Raw genomic sequence first — 5756 nt, forward strand, 5'->3', positions numbered from 1 at the left:
TTGATTTTAATGGTACAATTCGATCTGCTTCAATTTTCACAGTTTCAAACCAGATTCTACCAACTTTGTGTACTCTCTATGCACCAGGGGCGACTGGCCCCAACACCTCTTGCGTTTTAAAGCCAACATCTTGTGGTTTCTTCAGAAACTACACCATCTAGTTCTTATTATTATGTTGGCTTTGAAGAAGCCAACATATTGATCTACTAGTTCAGCTCGTTCTTATTCTTATTATTCTTATTATTATGTTGGCTTTGAAAAAGCCAACATCTTGATCTACTAGTTCTTATTATTATTAGCCCCCCCATTTTCTAAACGCTACTCCTCCTACAGTTTTGGGGGTACAAGCGCCAAACTTTCCACACCTATTCGCCTTATAGCAAAGTACGTTGCTTGTGCTTTATTAAGCAATCCCACCCACTGCGGCCGTGCGGTGGACCACTGAAGACGCCTTTTTTCGTATTGACTTTGACAGGGAAAATTTTAAAAACGCTGCCGCTCGTACAGTTTTGAAGCTACAGTCCCCAAACTCGGACCGCATATTGTTGGTGCCACCCCGAATAAAAATGTGTATTTTGGAGGACAACCCTTAAGTGGGCAGAGCTACCAACAGCCAATGAAATTTTAGCAATTTTCTAAACGCTTCTCCTCCCAGAGTTTTAGGAGTACAATTATGAAACTTTGCACACTTGTTCGGCTCGTACCCGAATAGGTTGCTTGTGCTCTGTTAAGCAATTCCACCCTCCATGGCCCTATGGCGGCCCCCAAAGACCCCATTTTTTCCCATAGACTTTTATTGGAAAATTTGAAACTTTTGCCACTCGTACAGCATTAAAGTTACACTCACCAAACTTGGGTCACTTAGTCATGGGGTCAACCTGTTCTGTAACATTTTAAGACTCCAAAAAGGAGGTGGAGCAACAAACAGCCAATCAGATTTTCCCTATTGACTTCAATGAGAAAATGTCAAACACTGTCATTCCCACAGTGTTAAAGCCAGAGACCCAAAACTTGGCACCATTGGTCACTGGGGTTAAAATTTTGACAAGTGGGCGGAGTCTACCACAGCCAATCAAATATTAGCCATGTTTTTCAATGGGAGAAGTTAAAACTGTTGCCGCTCTTAGATTGTTAATGGCAGGGACATCAAACTTGGCACAGTCGGTCACAGGGGGGCTGGGATTCAAATTTTAAAAGTGGGTGGAGCCAAAAACAGCCAATCAGGTTTTTTGATTGATTTTAATGGCACAATTTGATCTGCTTCAATTTTCACAGTTTTAAACCAGATTCTACCAACTTTGTGTACTCTCTATGCACCAGGGGCGAGAGAACCTCTTGCGTTCAAAGCCAACATCTTGTGGTTTCTTCAGAAACGACACCATCTAGTTACAATTGATATCTAGTCTTTGTACTTCTGGTTTAACGTAATGAATCTGGCTTAACAGAATGGTCTATTGTGCTACCTTTTTGCTTAAATGGGATTTGTAGTAAAATATTGTACATTTCACTTTAGATAGGATGTACAGTATAATGAAATGTTTTTGTATTGAAAATAAAGAGATCCAAAGCAAAAAAAAAAACAGATTTAGACATAATATGGCCTTTCAAATTAAATTATTTATTAGTAAATTTCAAGGATTTTCATTTTTAAGTTGTGAAATCATCTTTAGATTGTAGAAAGCTGCAGCCACCAGCAGATCATTGTCTTGTTGTATCCATAGAAGGCAATAGCTGGGAGAAGATTCTCATCTCATTATGTCCTTTAGTGATGGGGTGGGTTCTGGTCCTGGATATGGTCCTGGCTATGGACCTGCTTTTGGTGAGTCTTCTGGCATGGGTCTATGGAAAAGATATAAAATGATAATTAAGAAATGTTATACACAATAGCACAGTAGTTCAGAAATGTTTGTTTTTAACCTGTACATTTATTTTTTTATAGATATGGATCCATTATCTGGAAACCCATTAGAAAGCTCCAAGATACATAAGACTCACATAAACTCCATTTTGAACAAATACATTTTCAAAATTATTTCTGTCTTCATCTCTGTTATAATAAAACAGCACCTTGTACTTGATCCCAACTATGATAAAATGGAACCTAATTGGAGGCAAAACAATCCTACTGGGTTTATTTAAAGGGGTTTCTCACCTTTAAATAAACTTTAAGTATGATGTAGAGAGTGATATTATGAGACAATTCTCACTTGGTTTTCATTTTTTATTATGTGTCGTTTCAGTGCCCGGCGCCCCAGGCGGCCTGGCCAATTGTATCGCCTAAAAAATGCTTGTGTATGTGCGAAAAAATTTGCAGCGCATGTGAAAACAAAAGAAGAGGATGGAAGGCACAGCACACATGTGCGAAAAACATTGCACACGTCCCCAGAGCAGGGAGCAGGGACCGGACTAGGGGGTAGGAGAGGCAGAGAAGGTGCATGTCTGGCGCCCCCCCCCCCCAGCTTTGCACCCTAGGCACGTTCCTACTCTGCCTACCCCTTGTTCCGGCTCTGTGTGTTTTTGTCCAGCAGCAAGCAAGTTTGCAATTTTAAAATCTGGTTGCTAGTGTGCATTTATTTAAAAGAGAGACTGCCATATGAATAGGAGAGGACCTGAATAGAAAGATGAGTAATAAAAAGTAGCAGTAAGAATACATTTGTAGCATTTGTTTATTATATAAAGCAAAGGAAAGAGTCAGAAGAAGGCAAATAGTTCAAATACTATAAAAAAGAAAAAATGAAAGCCAATTGCAAAGTTTCTTAGAATTAGCCATTTTATAACATTCCAAAACTTAACTTGAAGGTGAACTACGCTTTGATGTTTAAATTATTTTTTAGTCGATTTTAGAAGGTATGGAGATGAAAATTACAGAAAGACCCCTTATCTAGAAAAACCAAGGTTCAAAGCATTCTGGATAACAGTTCCCATATGTATATACAATTTAAAATAAAATCATCGTGAAAACAACAGGTTTAAACATTTCTGTTAACACAGCTGGCTTTCAGCTTTTGCTGTAAATTAATTTGAGGTTTTTGATACTATGCTTGATACTATGATCAATCAAAAAGCCAACAAGATATTAAATAATCACCAACTTATTATTGGTCTGTTTTGACAGTACTAAACTTTTACACCTGCAGTATATAATAGCATTTTATTCCATCAATTTCAGCTTCACATACATTTCCTATTCTGACCAAAATGTATAATAATTACTGCACAACAGGCAGATTATGGTAGTTATGAATCTTCTTAAATAGATATTTGTATGTCACTTTGTAATTTTAATTAAAATATAAAATATAATTTAGAACATTTATTTAATATTTTACTGTGTATAACATTAAAGACCCGACTGTTTGGGAGTCCCCAGTATTCACCATAGCATCTGATATATTCTGATTTTATACATAATAATAGGGCAAAATAAATGTAAAGATGCAAACTGCTTTGCTAATAGTCTGGTTTGCAATCTGGTTTCAGTTTGCTGTCATATAAAAAGATTATAGACCTAGATTGATTTTACAGCAAATAAGTGAAAGACCATGCTGGCGTGATTAAATCTGTCACTTATATTGAAAATGCTTGAGTCCTTTACGTTGAATCTTGGCAATTAGCATTAGCAAGTTGTACTCAGATACAAACTCTAATTGGTCATCGCCACTCAACTTTACCCAAAGATCTATATCTGAGATCTCTGATACCTACAGAAAACTTATAAGTCATAACCAAATACTCCTTATATATGCAGAATATTATTCTCTAGTCCATAAAATGTTGTAAACTAGTAAAATAGATCAAAGAAAGATGACACATTACCAATATTCTCTTTTGCGGCTATGTAATAAAAAAAGCCTAGAAACATACCAACCAATGGCAGTTTATATGTACTGGTCTTGTCAGAACATACTTCTGATTGGTTGCTATGGGGGACCAGACCTTGGCAAACAGCGTATATTATTACATCAGCCAATTTTGTGTGTTGCAGAACATTTGGTAAGTTAAGTGAACCATGAAAAGTGCAGTACCTTGGCACTGTGGGACTGTCTTATGGCAAGGATCCTTGCAGGCTGCAATAGAAAATAATATACATAGATTAATATATTTGAAAACAGAATGTTGCAATGCTCTACAAAAACAAGCATTAAATTTCAATAAAAAGGGTTAATGTTACAAGTGGTCTTAGGTTTGCTACTTGTCTAGTAACCCACAGCAAACAATTATCTGTAGCATTACTGGTCTGATTAGTTGCTGTGGGTTAATAGATGTGGCAAACTGTAGATATTTTATTATACAGTAAATACATTTTTATAAAATAAATTTTTAACTGTATAAAGCTTGACAAATCTAAGGCATTTGTACTTGTGTATTACTCCCTTCCCTTTAGACTGTATGCCTATGCATAGGGCCTTCCTCACCTCTTTGTACCTGTATTGATTGTGATGTTTGTTACTCCATATATTCTATGTATGTAATTCATGTGATGTAGTTGTATAATCACAGTTACTTTACAGTGCTACGCAATATGTTGGCGCTATATAAATACATGTTAATAAAATAATAATATAAAGAAATGTTATCTTAAAGGAGAAATAAACCCTAAAAATTAACATGATGGAACTTATTGCAACAGCTTAAAGATTCAGCATCTCTACAGTAATAAGTCAGTTTCCCATCTTGTTTGGAGTGTCTGCAACATGCACATGCTCAGTATGCTTTGAGCAGCTGTTGTGAAGCTTTGGCTTAGGGGTCATCACAAATAAGCAGAAAATTAGGTTTGCTTGTCATATACTGTAACTGGATACTACAGAGCTGATTATTAAATTATCATGTTAATTTTACTGGTTTCTGAGCTGCCATGCATCAGTCTGAATTATTTACTAATAAAGCCATATATTGTGACATTTATATGATATATATATATATATATATATATATATATATATATATTCAATATATTGTGTGTCAGTCCCTAAGCTCAGTAACTGACAGTGGCACAAAGCATGCACAGTGACTTAGCAGAACAGAAGTTGGGGACCCACAGAGGGAAACTTTGGAGCTACAGATCTTCAATGCTAAAGGGCTGTGTTAACCTTGGTTTGGTATAGAATCCTACAGCACAATGTACATTTCTGCCATACGTCTTTATTTAAGAATTAGTTCTTAATATTAATTGTACAAAATAGTGCAAAATTGGTTGCACACTTCTATCCTTTACTGTAAAATGTAATAAAAATAGTCCTATAAATCCTAATGATAATTTTAATATTTTTCCAAAGATTAGTTGGTGGAGGAACAAAAGCATCTTAGCTGTGAAAAAAGATTATCTAATACTTACGATCTTGACATTTTGGTGGTGGAGGGCATGGATCAGGGCATTTCTTTTGCTGACCCTTAACTCCAGACATGGTTATCTGTGCTAGAAGGCAAAGGATTGCAGGCACAACGATTTGGTTTAGGATTCTCTGGTTGGTTTTAGTTAGGAGTGTTGCAATTATTTATACAAAACTGTATGCAAATAACAAGAATAATTCTCGTAAGAGGTCAAAAATGATAAGGAAAAACTCGAATGGAAGGAAGTAAAGGAAGTATTTGCATGAAATGTTCTGTTTTTTTTTTCCCTTCAGGACAGGGTGTGCCTAATTAATGGCTTATTATTTCACAATGATGTATTGCTTGTGCATGGCTGACATTTTAAAAAAATCGTTTGCATTTATTAAAATAAAAATAAACTGTTCCCTTATGTGTATGCAAAAGTA

At 35.8% G+C, this 5756-nt stretch overlaps 1 long non-coding RNA gene across 1 annotated transcript; it reads right to left on the bottom strand.

The window, feature by feature from the left end:
- Nucleotides 1-1597: 1597 nt before the first annotated feature.
- Nucleotides 1598-5445, bottom strand: LOC121395408. Its single transcript, XR_005962462.1, has 3 exons — nucleotides 5336-5445; nucleotides 4026-4067; nucleotides 1598-1839 (listed from the first exon to the last, which is right to left on the bottom strand). It is a non-coding gene; the product is annotated as an uncharacterized LOC121395408 (long non-coding RNA).
- Nucleotides 5446-5756: the final 311 nt, after the last annotated feature.

This window comes from Xenopus laevis, chromosome 7L, assembly GCF_017654675.1.
Source record: "Xenopus laevis strain J_2021 chromosome 7L, Xenopus_laevis_v10.1, whole genome shotgun sequence".
NCBI classification, from domain to species: Eukaryota; Metazoa; Chordata; class Amphibia; order Anura; family Pipidae; genus Xenopus; species Xenopus laevis.